This window comes from Triturus cristatus, chromosome 5_2 (genome assembly GCF_964204655.1).
Source record: "Triturus cristatus chromosome 5_2, aTriCri1.1, whole genome shotgun sequence".
Classification (NCBI taxonomy): Eukaryota; Metazoa; Chordata; class Amphibia; order Caudata; family Salamandridae; genus Triturus; species Triturus cristatus.
In genome coordinates this window covers 205,406,806-205,427,821 of record NC_140588.1, presented here as the reverse complement: position 1 = coordinate 205,427,821, position 21,016 = coordinate 205,406,806, and positions in this window count along the sequence as shown.

Sequence of the window (21,016 nt, the reverse complement as noted above, 5' to 3'; positions counted from 1 at the left end):
TGGGGAAGGATGAATTGCATATTGATGCTTCTCGCACAGCCTCATCTGCACCACTATCATCAATACGGAGTGGCAGCACAGCAGCCCTTGCAGAAGAACCTGTGCGCGCCATCATCATGAACAGAAGGTAGAGAATGGCTGAAATAATGAGGTGGAAGTAGAGAGCTGACAGCAAAGTACACACTTACCACATAAGACAATGTGTGGTAACGTGAAAGACAAATCAGCACACACAGGGTACCCTGCTTGTGCTTATTACAGTGCTGAAGACCAGCATGACGCAGGCTTTCATTTTGAAAACCTACATTTACATCTATGCTGCTATATTGGACATATAGGTTCTACCCTGGGGAACCCTCTGCTTCCATCACGGGACTGATCTTAGACTTTTTGCAATAAACAAGGTGCATGGATGGTCTGCATTAATTTTATTTGTGACAGTTGGAAGTTCCACTACGTCCAGTGCTTTAAGTAGGCAGGTATTGTCCGGTACTGAGTACCTGCAGTTCTTTAATTCGAAAGTGGTAATGCCTGCACTTCTCAGCACTGCTGAAATTCATTACATGGGGGAGTTCCCCCACTTATCTGGAGCAAACAAGTACTCAAAACAGGGAGTGCCAGTAGTTCGGTATCTCCACTTAAAGCATTGACTACCACAAAGGGTGTTTTGGAAATAATGTGACAGGTAATAAATGTAAAGCTCCGTTTTGAACTATATCTTGATTTGAACATGTACTAGAAAGTTGTCACTAATATATTTGGTCCGATTAAACAAGAAGTTGATTTACTGTGAGGAGGCAATTAGGTGATCGCAAAAGCCCGGCTGCCTTTTAATTGACAATCAGATCCAGGCATACACAGACATTGAACATGCGCAAAGACAGATTGCGAATGCCAGTAATTAATAGTGGTTTTAAAAAAAACGGGAGAAAATAATTGGAGCATGTCAAATCCACGTATTCATCTCCATGGAGGCCTCGTGTGAAGAGACTGTCTCTCTGTAGGCTCTTCTTTGAGGGATAGTGTTTCATAGTTATAAAGTGAGTTGTCATTCGCAGCACATCTTCTGAGGTGTCCAGTCTGTATATGCATGTAAAAAAGCATAAAATACAGAGACATGTCATGCCTGCACTAAATATATCAACAGTGAACTATACACAAAATTCTCCAAGCACTCCAATTTACCTTTGAAAGCCATACAATTGCAGAGAGTTTGCCGCTTGTCTTGCTTTGTGTAAAATATATATTATTGGAACAGCATACATTATTTTACCATGCTCAGAAATCTGATGCCAAAGTGCTTTGTAGAGATATATGAATTAATAGAAAATGATCTTTTTGTATCTCACTCTTGGACTATAATCATTAAATAGCCCCCTTTATTTGTCAAATGGACCTTTTCTCGTCAACAAGGAGAATTCAAAAGGATCAATCATTTATATCAATGACCATGAACAATTAAGTACATTTGGGGATCCACAAGTGTCACTAGAGAGAGATGGGAAGAATTAAAGGGTTATATTAATAAATTATTTCAAATTGATTTATTTATTCAGTAAATATTAATCTGTAGTCGTCATCAGTGCAAGTTCAAATCATCCATAAGTTTATATTTCAAAACAAGATAAAATACCACATTAGTAAGAGTTACAAATACAATTGAGAAAATGCTACAGATGTGTTCCATAAAGGAAATCCTTAATCAAAATTAATAAAGGTTTTAGGCATATATGGTCAGTTTCTTTAACAGAATGGTAAAATGTCTGTTTCCGAAACCCAAATGAAGAGCTTTGATGAGAGAAAAGTAAATACTTAGGCATGAAGCCTTCATACTTAAGCAAAAGAATAAAGGAATATTTGGAAAGCTGGAAAGTAGTCCCAGCTATAGAAACAGGAGGCATATCCAGTCTCTGGGTAAGAAATGGAAGGGCTCAAAGGTGTCTCTTCTATCTGGTGCGGCTCTGCTCTGAAAACTAAGGAACACACACAAATATAATTCTGCCAAAGCACCATTGGAAATAAATATAAAATTCTCTGTATACAGCAACCAATCACTTCTCTGCTAACTTCTGGAAGCAGATGAATTCCCTAGCTTCTCATGTCTTTACAATGAAGCACAGAGTTGAATCCTTGAAATGATACGCTAGGAACATCTTGCAGTTCAGACAGTTTGTCCCACAAGTCGGGTTTCCTGCCATCTTCTTTCCTACCAGTGAGAACCTCACTATCAGTTGTCTAGCAGATAACAAATGGCTATTCAGTAGCTCAGAGAAGGTTTCCAGAACTTTGCAACATCTGCAGTGGAAGAGAAAAACATCTTGTGCAAGACAACAGTTTAATGCGAAAACTGGTCTTTTAACCCAAACATGTAAAATCAATGTTAATATGGGCATCAGTAGTCAGGCTAACTTAAATCAGTACATTATGCTACTTCATTTGTGTGCATGTCATGCCTAAATATGGCTATCTACTATGACATTTCTATTTATCACATGTGTTATTCAGCTTCACATGTTGAAATCATGATTTCCAAAATTTAAGGGTCTTCTTATGCTTGATAAGCCAAGTGTGCCGTTTTAATTGTTTATTGCTCCAATGTAATCATACATAGAACAGCCGACACGTGTTTTGCCCAGATTCAAGGCAATCCTAGTGCACCAGGGACCGCAGTTATTTTCTACTCGCAGACTTCTTAAATTATAGGACCACATTATAGATTGTCCTGCCAGTTGGCCAAATGGGCGAAACACGTGTCGGCTGTTCTTTATATGATTATATTGGAGCAATAAACAATTAAAACGGCACACTTGGCTTATCAAGCATAAGAAGATCCTCGAATTTTGGAAATCATTATTTCAGATCATAATTGGTCAACGGGCACAGACCTCCTTCTAGATCTACAACAATCTTCCAAAACCAATGGGCTTTGGGTGTAGCCATTTGTGAGGCACGCGCCAATCAAAATATTGGGTCGTGAATACCTTAGCGTGAATTCCAGACTTATTCACCCAGTGGCAAACAAACGTAGCTTAAAATGTTGCACTTTGCAGATAAATGCCTTTTGTTTGCAAAATGATGTAATTTGCTCCATCACTGTGCTCAGATATCATAATCAAAAGTGCTATGTAGAGATATTAACTAACAGAAAATGATTACGAGAAAAGTGATAAATAGTAAATTACTTTTTGTTTGACATGGTAATTTCATGAATAACATGTTATATATTTATGAATATACCTATACAAGGTGCCTAATAGAGATACAGGTTTTTTCAGGCTTGCAGCACTTGTCACTTTCTATTACACATGGATATATGAAGTTGATTCCGCACGCCATTTCATGTTTGGTCAGCTTGTGGTTTCATTTTACACAGAGTATAAATGTACATCAGGTGTATGCGAACATCACATACTTAATTCAAGATACACTCCCGCACGCCACACTACTTTGAGTCAACTGGCGGTTTCATTTGCACAGAGCTTGAGTGATACATTTTACAGGCGTATACTAACATCACATACTCATTTCGAGATACAGTCATTTCGTGAAAATGAGCAGATGATTACAGGCCACTCCCTAAATTGTATATATAATTAACATACAGGTTGTAGTGGCAATCAAAGGAATCAAATGATGTAAAGCACTAAAGGATGTTAAAATATATACTGTTTTGCGACACCAGTTGTAGTATAAGACAGAGCATGCTTCCACCACTACACGTTCAAAAACCAAACGGGTGATCCAATTTGGAATGTATAGTTTAAAGGGTACAATTGTGGTGTGTATGTAAGATGGGTCTAAATTTTTTTTTTAAGCCTGGCAGATGAGCCAAAATCAAAATTAAAGAAAGGCTGACAGATGAATCATATTCAAAATTAATGAAAAAACTGAAGAGCCTAAGGATGATTGAAAGACTGATTTGTGCTGATGACTTTACGAGTGCTAAGAGATTTGTCTTAATTATCTAAGGTCTTGGTTTACAGAGGCAGGGATGACCTTCCTTATCTTTTCAGCACCACATTTGATGTTTATTTGTTTTAATATTTGTGTACAGTGCCCGAGTGCAGAGGTCCCTAATCTCCCCCCAAGTCTACAATAACATTAGATCATACAGTCAGTAAATATTCTGGTCCTCCTCTGGTGTTCTTTACAGAGACAGTGACCACCATCCACCAAAGGATTATACTGATTTAGGCTTGGATTAGACAAGACAAGAGGCAAAGAGAGATTTGTCTCTTTATAAAACATTAACCTCCACGTCTGGTTTCAGCCATTGTGTCTATGCAACTGTCCCCTGCAGAGATAAAGTTCATCCTGCCAGATATGATCATCACACAATCCCCAAGTGACTATAATCCCTCCTTTATGATAAATTAAATAATTCCCATACTGGCACAATGTTCAACCAAAATGCATGCAGCTCGCTATTGAAGAAAAAAGGGGCACAGGTGAGATGGTTAATAAAAATAATCTCTTTCTAAACCCAGACGTCTCAGCCAGTTATATCCTATTATAAGAACTACTTTTCTGGAAAAGATCTTGGAAAAGGTGCTTAGAAGCCAAAGTATGCTGCCTCTAGAAGATTATCACAGGCGGGGGCCTATCAGTCAGAGTAATCATAGTGTGAGGATCGGGTAGACTTTCCACAGTACCTTAGACTGATGATGAGGATTGCCTCCACTATTAGTGCTTCTCGACTTCTCGGTTGCTTTTCATAGCATCAGTCTTAGCACAGTCTTAGAATGTACTCATTGGACCTGGGATGACCTCTGCAGCTGCTTATCCTATGGCCTCATTCAAATCTTTTCCATTGAATAAGACATTTCAAGTTGTAAAGGATGGTGTACATGCACCACTTATGGTACTGCACTTAAGGTGTTGCAAAGTGACATACCACATGTCTGCACACTACTGCTGCTGATTGTTCAGATGAAAAAAGTATGGGTCTTATTCACAAAGTTAAACTTACACTTCTAATGTAAGCGTACCATTTAATTGCTATTCCCAAACTGAGAGTGTAGTTTTACTTGTAGTGCTACCTGTCACAACCTTCCACTTTTGGTATTTTGTTACCCACTATGGGTTGGCAATGGTTCCAATGTGTTGTCTGCTATTCTGCTGGTTGAGCTTCAGGAAGTTCTGTTTTTTTCATTAAACTGTTCAAGTGGTTGGACCTTGGTTTGTTCTGGTAGTTTGCATATTTTGTCAGCACATACGCCTTCTTGAGTATATATTCAATTCATAGGGAATAGACGAAGAAAGGGATGAAGAGGTAATATTTCAATTACTTATTGATAATACCATTACTCCAACCCCATCAACTATCTTCTTTTCATATCTTTATATGCTAGCCTCCTCATAACCGTAGATTTAATGCTTCCTTTCCTCAGTGGCTGTTGAGTGCACTGTCAAGGGGTTTTGTTGGTAGCATTCTAGGTTCCACCGCCGAATATTGGAAGGCTTCCTAGAATAGATGCATTTGATAGGGCAGACAGAGTCCAAAATGTATTTCCAGTACAATTATACCTGTAACTTACAACAATGAATTCCAAATCACTGTCATATCTTCTAGGCAACAGATCTTTGCCACCATTTTTGAATGAAGCTAAATCAAATCTCAATTGAGACATTCTAGTAAATAGATTAGTAAAAGATTATTGTATCTTTATTCAATTAGTACATCGGTTTAAAGAAATTCATCAAGAAAAATATATGGTTAGAGTTATTAATAATGCCAAATGACAGGTGTGTTCCATAAAGGATGATTAGTACCTATCTTAAGTGAAGTCCAACATCATAGGTTAATGGAACCCATAAATATTTTGTGGAGAACAGTGAGATCAAAGGAGTGTTAGGTTCAAAATCAAACTAATTAGTCAAACTCCCCATAAAGAGCAGTTCATGAAACTCAGCCAGATCCTAATATCCCAAAAGCATCAGCATACAGTAGCAGTAGCAAACTGTACAAATTAAGACTCAACAGGGTAATTAAAGGGCAACATGGAAATTAAGGGGAAACAGATGCAGCAGTAGCTACCTCCGTCAAGTATAGGAGTAAGAAGGTGGAAATCTCGGAGCATCACCATCTAAAGGCAGCAGCAGTAGCCATCAACAGAGTCTCTACAGCAGTGGTCCAAAGCAGATAGACCAGCATATAAATGTTCCTGACTAACTAGGAAAAACACACTATTACAAAAGACAAGAGCACATGTGAAGCCTTTGTTGCAGGTTAGATCACCACAGTCCAATGGAAATACATGTTTTAATGATGAGCAGTCTTCTTTCTTCCTTTCTCATGGAAAACACTTGAAATCGACATTCAACTATCAAATATGTAGCAGACATCACCAAACATTTGTGTTTCTGGAAACATTAGCCTTGGTTTTCATGAGAGTTTAACGCAAAGTCTGTTCTACCATTTTTTAAATGTTTCACTTCATAACAATCAGCTATACTAAAGACAGAAAGATTTGCTGGCAGATTTCTAGTTAGGTAATGCTTTTTTTTCATGTACTTGAGAGTAGCCCTCAACTCCAAGATCTTACTCTCTGCTCCCCCATTGCAGATCCCTGTACAGCAGAGTCACCGTCCCAGTCCTCCAGCTACTATTAAACCACTGTTTGAACCTATGTCCCTCCCTTTGTGTGCTCACTTTTAGTAATGACGCAATTTTGCTGGTCTGCTGTGCGAAAGTAACATTGGGTAAAAGCTGATTTTTTTGTTGTTTGGCTGCTTCAAATTGTGTGTGACACTGTTTGGTTGCTTGAAATTGCATGTTTCACTGCGTTTTCTGTTATACTACTGTGTGCTCACTCGATAAATACTGCTTGGCAGTATCTCCCTTGTCAAAGACTGTTTTCTGTGCTTGTTTTTTGCTGTTGTTTTCTTTCCTGGTTTCCTGTATTTTTTTCACTGTGCCGTTCATTTATGCCACCGAATCCATCTGCCCTCCCACCCCCTGGACATCCCCTACCACCTCCCGGTACTACTTAATGGACGCCACTGCACAGCTCCAGTGAGTAGCCCTCAACTTCCTTGGTCTTGCTCTCCAATCCCACTCTGCAGATCCCCGTAGTGCAGGGGCAATGTCTCAGTCTTCCACCTATTTTCAAAGCTCTTTGAGTCTCAGTCCCTCCCTTGGTGTGCTCATTTTCGGTAATAGTGCAATTTTGGTCTGCTGTATAAAAGTAACGCTGGGTGAAAGCAGAATGGTTCGTTGTTTGGCTGTTTGAAATTGTGTGTGACACGGCTTGGTTGCTTGAAATTGTGTGTGACTCTATGTTTTACTACAATATGCCCCCTCTGTAAATACTGTGTAGTAATGATGTCCAAGCAGGTAGGATGTAGTTTAAGTTGATTTATTGAGGTAAGTTACATGTAGATAAGTTCATGTGAAGCAGGCCCACCAGGAGCAGCCTGCCTGTTGCTCAGCCTATTCTCCAACTGTCACACTTCACCTCACAGGCACCCAACATTCCAATACGTATCATCACTCCAACATTCCATGCAGCACACAGTACATTCACACTGGATGAGCAGGGAGGGAGAGGATAGCAGGATTCTAACATGAACAGGATACTACATACCGCTTGGCATTATCTCCCTCATCAAAGTCTGCTTTCTTTGCTTGTTTTTGCTGTTGTGCTTTTTCCTGGTTTCTTCTTTGTTCCGGTTTTTCCCACTGCGCCATTCTTTCCCACCACCCAAGCCCCCTGCCCTCCCACCTCCCAGACAGCCCATACTACTTCCCTTTGCTACTTAATGGAGGCAGCAGCATAGCGCACACAGTGGACGTACTGCCTGTGTGCTGAAGACATGCCAAAGGTGCACCCGTCTGCGACCGTTCACACCTAAACCTCTCCCACTGATGTAAACCCTGGCCACCCACACATCCACAGGTACTCCACCGCAAAACTCTGTGCCCTGGACCCCTCAACGAACAACAACTGCTACCTCGCATCACCACGCTCCACAGCAGGATCTTTCACCTGAATCCACTACCAATTCACCGCCACCCCAACAGCATCGAATAATGCCACGCCAACCTACGATGTTAACATCCACCAAGATCAATTCAAGTGCCTCATGTTCAACGCCAGATCCCTCTACAAACATAGAACCGAATTCTGGGACACCATCTCCACCATCACCCCTGATGTGACCTTCATCATGGAGACCTGGCTCACCCCATATCGACCCCAGACATCACCACGGCAACTCCCAAGGGTTACAAGATGAAGCAACCCGACCACACCAACAGACATGGACATCCCCATCGTATGCCAAGAATCAATCACCTGCATCATCACCAATGACAACACCACATTGATAATAGAACACACGAATTTCCAGCTTCGCGCCAATGCCAAAACCACCATCAAAGGCACCCTTGCATACAGACCTCCAGGACCACGAAGGCGTCCTTAGCAATGCCATCGCCGAGATCATCAACCCACTTGCCATCGCATCTGAACACTACAGCTTCCTGGTAGACCTCAACTTCCACCTGGATGATTCCATCAACACCAAATCCACCAGCATCCTGGAAAGACTAGACAACATCGTGCTCAAGTAGGTAGTGTATGACCCCAAAAGGAAAGCAAGATACATGCTAGGCCCCATGTTCACGGCCAGCAACAAACTCAGATACAGCCACACCTTGGAACTCACCTAGACGGACCACTCTATTGTACATTTCACCCTCACCACGGCCCACCCCCAAACAGCACAGGCTCCTTACCATAGCTGGAACAAGGTAACTTAGCAGCAATGTACCGACACCCTCAGCACTGTTCAGCACTACCAATCTGGGCCAGACAATAGAGATTTCCAGTGCATGGATCACCTGCACTGTCAATCAAGTGCCACACCAAACCAGACAAAATGCACAGACTCACCAAACAAGCCAGTTGATACACTGCAGAACTCAGCGCATCAAAAAGCAGGTGTACACAACTGGAAAGAAAATGATGCATCAACTTTCCGGTTCTTGTGTGGTCCGAAGTGCGATTTAGTATATAAAATATAAAACATAAAAATTCCAATCATTTGGATTGTCTTATCTTAAATAAAATATTTTTTCAGTTGGATTCAAGATGTAGCAGGGTTAGTGGTTTTTAAAGATTCTCATTAGTCCGGTGGTTCTGTGAATTCGCAGGAACCATTTAGGGCTACCCGTTCTAAGCTGGCGGGCCCATCAAACAGACCTTACAAGTGTGCCGTTTATCATGAAGCGTGCATTGAGGCTAATTAACCATCGGCTTAGCGTGGTGTCTGTGATTTACTCCCACGAATATAGCAGGCCGGACGTATAGCAGTGCCAATCTCTGAAGATTGTGGTAACTTCATTTCACGGACTGCCTGAGGAGCTGAGTAATTATTTTTAATAGTGTGGTCGGTATCAGAGGTTAGTTATGAAGAGCCAATTTGGGCGTATATTAAGGATAGTTTAATGAGTACTGCGGGTGTTTTTTTGTACAGACCAAAGTTTTCATTACCTTTCCTTTCAAGCAAATTCTTTTCAAAACAATTTTTGGAACAGGTACCTGATTTCATATTGAAGTGGGTTTTCTCTGATTTTTTATTGAGGGTCTTAGTCATGAGGGACGAATTTGAGGGATACTAGAACAAGCACCGTGGGTAGCTCTTGCACATACATACATTCGTTTGTAAGTAATGTCTTTGACAGTTACCTGATCTCGTAATGAAACTGATCTTTTCTGTTCATTATATATTTTCTTTTAGGCCCAATTGATGAAGGGCAAGATTTTGAACCCATTACGGAAAGTTCTTTTGTTTTTAACAGAAATGAATACCAATTGATGATATATATCATACTCTCAGTCTTCAATTGAAGGACAGTTTTAAAGGTACGTTAGTGCCTCTTCTTTAACATCAATAGATTATGATGAATATAGACAGTCATGCGCATGTAGGGTCTTGCACTAAAAGAAATACATTGTTTTTTCCTCAGATTGAACAATTTTATGGGTTTACCTCACTGGGAGAAAATCCAGGTACTGTGAATCAGTGTATCCCTTAGGAGATATCCTCGGGCGTATTCTAGAAAGTTTAGAAGTACAGCCTAGAAGGTGAGATTTGGTTCCACTCACTAGTCATTTTGGTGAGAGATCTTGTTCTCGCTCATGTTATGACTCCACCACTCAGATATTTCAGAATCTAATTTGGGTAAGGAGGAGATTTCATTTGTCTGTGGATGCATGTATGTATACGATGTGATGGTGCCCACAAATATTTGCTATGTGGTGATGCCCCAACGCATGATGTTGGACTCTAATTTTTATGTCAATATCTTGTATTTATTAAATACAAAAAATGGCTTTCTATTTCCTTGAAATATGTACAGATGGTTAAAACATATTTAGAAATGTTATGTATGTTTTGGTAATATCTTACACGTCTAGATAGCCAATTATATGTTTCATAACATCTATAGATCCTCTTAATATTTTGTGGTAATTATATTTTTTTAATATACAGTTGTATAACATTGGTTGCTTTTACATATGCACTATGAGAGTTAACATTACATTCTTGATAAAGATGGTTTGGACGATACCATCGAAACACATCATCACCTTGACTCCTAATCTATGTTGTTGGCTGGCACAACAGATGAAATATTTTTCAACATATCGAGTTCCAGCCTTAACGTAATCTCGTCACAGGTTTGTTTTACTGATGACAAAGTGTATTGTCTTTTAGATATTCTCTCTTTTTTCTATTTTTTTCTCAATTCTCTTCCTCTTATTTTGTTTTGTTTCCTGTATATGTAATCCGTGTAGGACATTATTTTGTATTTATATGCAATATATGGAATTGGATTCCCTTTGACATTGGTTTTGATTGTATTGAACTGACAAAAAGTTTTTTAATGATTTTAATAAATCTATTTGTATAATCCTATTATTACATCTGCCTAGTTGTCATCCTTCCTTTGGTGTATTTTTTGTATGAAGCGACATGTGTGGTTTTAATGACTGTGAAGGGTAGTGTGTATTGTATGGTCCGCTAAAGGATACATTGACATTTATTGAGCCTAAAACGGAACCCTATTCCTTTGGTGTAAATGGGGTCCCTCTCACTTGTTTTTTGAGCATCAACAGGAACCACCGCGACTGAGCCACCTACAAATCAGCCCTCAATGACTACCACAGTCAGCTCAAAGCCACAAGAAAGGGGGCCCTGGTACATCAAATCGAGACCAGCACCAACCAAACCAGGGCACTCTTCACCATCATCACAGAGTTCACCTGCCCGTCAGCCACAGAAAACTCACTCACTTGGAGGTCAGACCCCTCCTCAAGACACCTTTGACAGACCTCAGCAAGCTCCGGAAACATCATCTCATCTCCTTTCTTCCGGTCACCCCAAAGTCCTGAAATAGGCCATCAACCTCCAACTCACCGATCTTCTGGAAAGAAACAAACTGCTGGACCCGTCCCAATCATGTTTGAAAGCCAACCACAGCACTGAGACAGCCCTGGTTGCTGCAACATATGACATCCGAGCCCTACTCGACAGAGGAGAATCATCCGCCCTCATCCTACTCGACCTCTCTGCAGCTTTCAGCACTGTCTCCCACCACACACTCATCAATCGACTATGCTAAATTGGAATCATAGACGATAAACTCAGATGGATGAAACCCTTCCTCACAGGACACACCCAAGGAATCTGCATCCCTCCCTTCACCTCACAACCCAAGCAAACCAACTGCGGAGTACCTCAAGACTCAGCCCTCAGCCCAACCCACTTCAACCTCTACATGTCATCACACGCAGACATTGTCAGATTGCACAACATCAACATCATCTGCTACACTGACGACACACAGCTTGTCCTCTCACTCTCAACAAACCCCACCTAAATGAAGACCAACTTCCACAACTGCACGAAGAGTGTCACAACATGGATCAAAGACAACTGCCTGAAACTGATCACAGACAAAACGGAAGTTCTGATCTTCAACAGACACACCTCCCTTTGGAACAACTCCGGGTGACAAGCAGAGCTTGGACCTAGCCTCATGCCAAAAGACCATGCCCGCAACCATGGCATCATCCTAGACAGCGAACTCTCCATGAAACGTCAGGTCAATTCTGTTTCCCCAGCCTGCTTTCACATGATCCACATGTTCTACAAAATCTTCAGATGGCTCCCCATTAGGACAATGAAAACTGTGACGCAGGCCCTCATCACCAGCCAGCCTGACTACGACCATGCACTCTATGCAGGCACCACCACTGATCTCATGCACAGACTCCAGACAATCCAGAATGCAGCAGCCAGTCTAATCCTCAACCTGCCCAAGAGGACATACATCATCGAGCACCTAAAAGACATCTACTGGCCCCCCGTCCAGAAGAGATGCCATTTCAAGCTCCTGACCCATGCCTACGAAGCCCTCTACAACAAAGGACCAGCCTACATGAACCACCGCCTGATCTTCTACCATCCAATGAGAAACCTTAGCTACACACACCTTGCCCTCGCACAGACATTGAGTATCCACTGCAGCCACTCCGGAGGGCACTCTTTCTCCCACCTAGCCGCCAGATCCTGGAACACCCTCCACCTCCACACGGCGCCATTGTTGACCCACATCAGGAATGGTCTTAAGACGTGGCTCTTAGACTGAGACCTGCAACAAAGTGTCTGAATACCCCCCAGTTTGATTAGTCGTGCTATACAAATACTACTTGATTGATCGATTGAGAATTATTGTCAAAATATGCAATTCTCCATTCAGCATTATGTAACCAGAGATAGAAAGTTAAATCTTGGTGCAACAAGAATATATAGCTTAAAGAAATTAATACATTTATAACCTCGGCACATACTGCGGTTATGACAAACATTCTAAACAAGTCACATTAAAGTCCAGCTATAAAATACATGTGTGCATGGTTCAGCAATTTTAAAAACTTCTGGTTGTTAAGGGAAAATCTAACAGCGGCCTAAAAGTGAATATGTTAGTATCTAGAGCAAATTGTCAATTTTGTTAATTATTTTAGATTTCATTTTCATCTTTATCACATTTATAAGGGCAAAACTAGGTTTTCTGACTACAAACAGTGGTTTTGCACTTCTAAATGAATATTCGTGCCAGCAAGTTTAAGAATGAAGCCTTAATTTCTTTCTGTGAAGTGAATATGTCTGTCTTTTCTTGACACAGCCATGTATGTCACCCTATTAATGAGCAGTTTTAAGAAAAAGTATTAGGAATTCTTTAGAGACCATTTTCTGGTCGACAATTTTTTTTTTACTCATTTGGCCATTACTTAAGTATTGCTACAAAAGAGGTTTGCAGGTGCAGAATTTAATGCTGTTTGGGTTGTAAACCCCGGAATCCACTCCACTGAGATCAGAAATTAAATATGTCACTCTCCTGCTGAAAATAAAAGGTTCTTTCCCACTTTACTACAAGTGGCATTGTTTAAGAAGTTAGGGAGATTGTCTGTATTAACTACTTTTTAATGTGTTTATCATCAAACTTGTCAACCTCTCAGCATAGTCTCTATGGCTACGGAGTGGTTGCTTAGCTACTTCCTTTCAGTTCATGTGTACTCAGCAATAGTCATCTTGTCATAAGCACTTTCATGCAAGAAGGGATGTTATGGGGGCATGTGAATCTGAAAGTGTGCCTGCAGCCCCCTTCTATTGAAGTACCATGAACTCCTCAACCTCTGCCTTCTCAAAGGCAATGCAGACTTCTGTAAAATCAACTATGGCATGAATAGCACGAAATAAATTCACATCTGCAAGCAAACATGGTAATTTAATATACACTGTACAAAATATTTTCTGTTGGAATATGTTGACTTTAATTTACTTGGTGTACCCCAGATTTTTGCCTTGGCTGTTTTTGCTGGCTGTAGAACCCTGTGCACATTACTCCGCTAACTAGTGGGCCTGTAAGTTAAATGTCAGCAGTGGGATGCAGCACTCATTGTCCAAACCACTGCAGTCACAGGGCAAATGTGGCTGCAGGCCTGCCCTCTGTAGCACAGCTATGAAGGTTCTAACTGCAAATTCAACCTTTCAAATTTACCCTTTTTGGTAGTTCTAAACCTACCTTTTAAATATGACTAAATCATCCATCTGTAGGCCTTACTGCCAATAAGACATAGTGCATTGTATTTAAAATTAGCATATACAACAAAAAGGCTTAAAATGGTATTTTAACTGTAGCAGGATTGGGTGTTCAATAGGGAAGCACAGGGATACAAGATCACCTGTCGGAATGTTATCTCCAGCTAGAAGACACCAACAAATGTAATTCTTGGACTTTTTGAAATATTTATTGCAAGGCCAGTTCACTTGTGAAATTAGATTTTTAACCCTTCCTTTCCTAAAGCGCTGGAGACCCATTTGCATGAGCTCCCATTATCACCTGGCAGCTGGATAGCCCCTTGATGAGGAATGAAAACTGCTTCCAGAGCAGGACAAAGGATTGGGTGTGAGGAGTTTCTTTTTCTCTTACTCTAATAAGATGACCATATAGGATGTGCCCAGGAACTTGATTAACTTCAAAGATGCCAACTCTATCACAGGGAAATGTTAGCTGACACATGTGGATGGTTCTTTTTCGCACCCCCATTCAGCCATGCACCAGTCCCAGTGGGTGAACAAAAACCCTCAGAACTGGTTCAGAGTGACCACAGAAGAGGGGTTCCTCAATTCCCTGGTTATAACTCTGGAGTGTGCTCAGGAGCTTTGCCATCTTGGTTTTAAGTAGAGACGGGTTTGTGGGAATGTTTGCAGTAGGGCACACAAAAAATGCTGCAAAAGTGAGTAGGGTCGCCCCAGGGAACTTTTATATTGTTGGTTTGGGAGTGCCCAGGACTTCTCCTGACACACAGCCTGGTACCAGACATAAATGTGGCATACCCGGTACCCTCCTCAGAACTCATTATGTACCTGCAGCAGAATAGAAGAGGATTGGACCTGCAGTGTGTGACCTGCGAAGACCCTTGAAGACTGGACCTGCTCTCCTTCTTGTACCCAGGGAAAACCAATAAACTCAAAGGGTCATAAGGCTGACCTTTTGTTTCAGCTACAGGGACAGAAAAAGACACAAGAGGTATTTTTATGCAACTGCTCAGCTGTCCAGTCGCAACTGGATCTGCCCTGGAGACTGCAACTGGCCTCTACTGAGTGAACCTTGACCCCCATGTGCTGTCCCCAAAGTCCTGGGCCCTTGGATGATATCAAAGTGTACTCCTCCTAACTTTTCCAGACACCTGGGACTTAGAAACCATTTGCCTTTGAAGACCTCCGGAAAATCAACCAACCTGACAAGCCAATCTTACATAGGTGCATTGTCCCTGGGTCAAAGATTTAGGTTGCTCTGAGATTTTCGTAGTAGCAAGTCTGATTCAACAGGACCTCACAGAGGATGTACCCGGCCTTGTCATCTTTGGTTATAGCCAGCAGCCTTGTCCCTATGGAAGAATATGAGCTCCAAAAAAGTGTCTAAACCCATATGTAGAAATCTTCACCTGGTGAAGGTAGCAAAAGTATACAGTTAACAAGTGACCTTCCAAATTTTTCCACTCAGAGCTTCCCAGCCAAAAGCACCAGCTCCACCAGGACCTCATCCAATGACTATCAGACATTGTGGAGCCCTCTACTGCCATAAACTGCTGCTTTGCCATGGTATGGATTTTTGACTTTGTTTCAGAGATTAAGGGCCAGATTTACAAACATTATACGCTGTGTTCACAAAAGTGCCACAAATAAGTAAAAAATGTTTTTTTTGTTATTTACTTTCGAGCGCAAATCTTGTTTTGTTCTGGAAAGTTGACTTAACGTAACGCAAAGCACTGCCTTGCATTACTTAGCATCAAGGTGGTGTTACATGGGATGCACATGGGCATTCCCATGCAACCACCCATGCTTTTGACCTAAAAACCTATTTACCAAAAATGTGAGACAGGGTTTAGCATCAAAAATTGATGCCACTTAAAAACTGGTAGAAAAAGGAGAAAAGTTTTAATTTCTCCTTTCTTTTCTAAATTTGCAAATGTGCTGCACTGTGCAGCACACATGCAAAGCAGGAAACATTCTAAAAGTTATCAAGGGATAATATTTTGTACTGGAAGGAAACCCTAATATTTAAAATGGGTTTATTCGGAAAGAGAGAGAAACAACTCTCTAACGGGAAAAGCCTGGGCCAACTGATTCTCACTGGAATCTGGGTTAATGCAAGGTTCTAGTCCCAGAATCCACTGATCATCATTGGCCAGAATACAACACATCCCCTATTGTTAACACATTAACAATTAAGGTAAATAGTAAAAAATTACAAAAAGAATGTACAAGTGAAGATATAATAACATTTGCAAAACCATCAATTGACATATGTAAAATGCAGTTTAAAATGGTAACATATATACAGTATCACAATAGAGTGAAACAACCGGAAGCAGTGGAGTTTTTACTCCACAGCTATGACATGACATAATCTTTGCACCAAACTGATTTAGATTTCAACCTTGAAACAGTGGCCTTATTTGGCACATCACCGTTATGTTGTTTAACTACAAAATCTCTTGGTCCAGAAAATATGTCTTCCATAGTCTATAATCATTTAGGCACTTTAACAACCTTACTCATGCTCCACACATTTCCATCAGATAGCTCTACAACTTGATGTCCCACTCTGACTATTTTCATGGGAGCAGAAAACTTGGGATTCTCCATATTTAATCAATCTTCCCTTCTTCAGACGAGCCCATTCGCCAATATCAAATCTAAGCATGGGACTATGCATCTGAGAAGATTCTTGTTTATCACTTGATCGCCAATGGCGATCAAACTTTGACACTTTGGAATTACCTGTTACTTTGGAACGGTCAACTCTATTTCTCATTTCCATCATCCACATCTGGTTTAAATCACACACAGCTTTTCTTCCCCTAATTTTCTCAAACGCAACATATCTCGTACTGTTCTAGGAGTAATTCTATAATTCCATAATAGATCTGTGAGTGCTTGAGAACAATTTTTTCCACTGGCTAAAGCCAACTGTATACCTTCCTTCAAAACTCTTATCCATCGTTCCACAATTTCGTTGCTTTGTGGATAATATAAAGATGTTCGTAAATGACTAATGCCATGTTTATCCAAATAATCCTTCATCTCAGTTGACAGTAACTGCACACCATTGTCAGTAACCAAACATTTGGGAAATCCTTCCTTTTCAAACACTTCATTTAAAAATTGAATTACTGTGTGTGAATCGACTTGATAAACTAATTTAATTTCTGGCCACTGGGATAATCGATCAATGAGAACAATGACATACACCTGACTTTTAGACAAACACATGGGAACGGCAATGTCAAGAGAAATTCTCTCCCATACCTTTTCAGGTCTAGACACTGGAGCTTTCTCATAGTTGATAACTGTTTGTGATTTATCACTGATGGCACACTCAACACAAACTCTAACCTTTGTTTCAATACATCTGCCAATGGCCGGCCACAACAACTCAGAACATAGTCTGTTTTTCATACTAGACATGCCACGGTGACCTACATGAGCCATGTCTAACACTTGTTGCCTCATATCTTTAGGTACCACCAACTGTACACCACGAAGAAATATATCATCTGTGACTGATAACTCATTTGCAACATAGAAATAAGGTAATAATTCCTTATCCAAATCTTTCTTATTTGGGCATTGTGAATGGTTATATTTGATAACCTCTTGGATTTCCTCATCATTATTACAGGCATTCTTCCATTCATCTTCGTTAATACATCCATTCGATACTTCACAAATGGATATAACTCCCTCCATGTCCTCATCGATAACAGACTGATCACATTCCTCCTTAAAAGGTAAACGAGATAGGCAATCTGCTAAAATGTTCCTGGCACCTGGAATGTATTCCACACTGAAATGAAAATCTTGCAATTTGTACTGCCATCTAGCAATCCTTGGTGTTGCTTTACCACATCCTTTAGTAGTAAATACCTCTACCAATGGATGATGATCTGATCTAACGTTAAATAGAGTACCATACACATGTTTACGAAAGTGTTCTATGCCCCACCAGCTTGCCAGTGTTTCTTTTTCCAGAGTTGAATATTTAACCTCAGCATCTCTAAGTGGTCTTGATGCAAATGCAATGGTGACACGTTTTCCATCCTGATTCTTCATCAAAACTGCACCAATACCAACATTACTGGCATCAGTAACAATGACAGAACTACAACGCGTGTCAAATGTTGCCAAAGCAGAAGTGGAAGATAATGCTTTCTTAAGATTTATAAACACTGTGGCACATTCCTTACACCAAATGAATTGTTGATTTTTTTTCATTAAATTTCTCATGTAATTGGTCTTATCAGAAAACAACGGAATAAATTTGGCATAATATTCCGCCAAGCCCAGGAAAGATCTAAGCTGGTCTTTAGATTGGGGTTCTGGAGCTTCCTCAATTGCCTTTACCAAATTCTGCTTTGGTGATATTCCTTTACAACTGATATTATGACCTAAATAGTCCACAGATTCCATTTCAAATTTGCATTTTACTTTGGTCAATGTCATTCCATAGTTTTGCAAAATGTTAAGAACTTTGCACAAAGTCTCTGCATGCTCTTGCTTATTGTTGCCAAACACTAATATATAATCTTAAAAATATAAAGTATTTTTAACATCTTTAAACAATTTATGCATGCCTCTCTGAAATACCGCAGAGGCTGATATCAAACCAAAAGGCATCCTCTTGTATCTAAAAGCCCATTCAGGAGTTATAAAGGAGGTGTAAGGTTTGCTATTATCATGCAAAGAAATTTGATGATATGCAATGGATAGATCTAACGTTGAAAGCACATCTGCCCCTTTTAAGGCTGAAAACATTTAATTTATACTTGGCAATGGGTACCGATCTACCCACACACATTTGTTTAGGTCGCTCAAATCAACGCAGAGTCTAATTTTTCCATTAGGCTTGTGGACCACTACCACAGGTGACAACCACTCAGATGACTTAATTACTTCAATTATATCTTGCTTACATAATCTATCTTGTTCTTCTAGCTTGCCTCATAGATAAAGGAACATTCCTAACTTTGTGAACTTTGGGAAAGGTGTTGCATTTAAAAATTATTTTATGATCAAAATTCTTCAACAATCCTAGTTCAGATGAAAAGAGATTGGGAAATAAGTTCTCCCAATCAGTTGTTTTATCTTCCTCAACTTGAGCTATGAAATCACTGTATCCTAGTACCTGTTCTGGATGATTGGGATTTAGAGTAATGAGCAAATCCCTTTGTTGTGGCCACCCTAATAAACAAGATCCTTCTTTAGCTACATACACATTGGCAGTTATGGTCTTACCTTTAAAACTGTTTTTTGCAACAAAATATCCAAAAACATCAATTGGTCTATTACCGTATCCAACCAATTTTATGTCAGATGGTAACAACTGCATGCTGGGAATTTTGTTTTAGAAACTGATCACCAATAAAAGTATGACGGGCTCCAAAGTCAGCCATAGCTTCAATGTCCTTACCATCAATGGTAACCACACAGAATGGAGAATCTTTTTTCTTATCGTTGACCTCAGAGATGCAAAGCATAAATTCCTCAACTAAATCATCTGACTGTTGACATATTTCCTTGATATGTGCAGGTTTGTTCACACTTTTGTTTTTATTCCTACACATTCTGGAGTAGTAACCTTTATTTTTGCAACACCTACACATCTGTCCAGTAGCTGGACAAGATCTGCCATTTGCTAAATGACCAGGTATCCCACATTTGAAACAAATATAAATGTTTCCTTTTACATTTTGAGTACCATTTTTTGTTTTTATCCTTAGAACTATCTTTTGATGATTTATCATATGATTTATCATCAATCACCTTTTTTTTTATAACTTGAACTTCAGAAGTAGGTTTAGAGGCTAATTCTTTCATACCTAACTTCAGATCTTCAAATCTATGACTAAAGTAAGGTCTTCCGCAGCTAATAATTTCATTTTCAATTTTGTGTCCCCAATTTTGTGTACCATTTGACCACGCAACATTTGATCATGAAATTCTCCATACTTACATTTCACAGCAAGGTCTCTTAAACCACTGACAAATGAATCAATAGATTCATTGGGCAATCGGGCTCTATTAAAAAAATGTATGCATAGCAACCACTTCATTGACTTTTTTGATATATAATGTATCTAATTGTGAATATGCCATGTCATATACATCAACATCATCATCCTCATCTTCATCTAGCAGAATAGGTGTTAAAAGACTTAAGACACGTCTACCTTCTGCACCTAAACAATGTTTGAGAATAGCCAGTTTACGCTTATCAGTGTACACTTCTCCTCCAATAGCCTCTAAATATGCTTCAAAACCATCTTTCCATTGTTTCGATTCTAAAACAGGATCACCTGGATTGGGTAAGAAAGACAATGGTGCAACAATGCCCTCCATTCTATACTTATACTATATAATATGTTGTATAAGGTGTGTGAATCACCGTCAGGCGTTCACTTATTCATACAAATCAACAATGTTGGGCGTCTGCAATAGAGTTCATTCAAATATATGAATCCACGATATTGGGTGTCTGCAATACAAAGTCAGAAGAACAAGTGATTTATAAAAAATATATATATGCTCTGTGAGCAAGGTCATTCTGTTCGAAACGCGCCAGATTCCAGCTCTGTGAGTAAATTTCATCAGTGCCAAATGCCTGGGATTCGTGTTGTCTCTGTGCGCGAGGAAGTGCGGAGACGGCGTGTTTTGTGTATGTATATATATATATATATATATATATATATATATATATATATATATATATATACATATGTGTGTGTGTGTGTGTGTGTGTGAAAACTTGAATTGGTGTGCAGCTCACCACAAAAATTATTCCCTTTCTAGAAATGGATGATCACAAATGGTGGCTTTGTGGCTTTATAGTCTGTTGGTTGAAGATATCGGAGCAAAAATCACTTTAAAATAACAT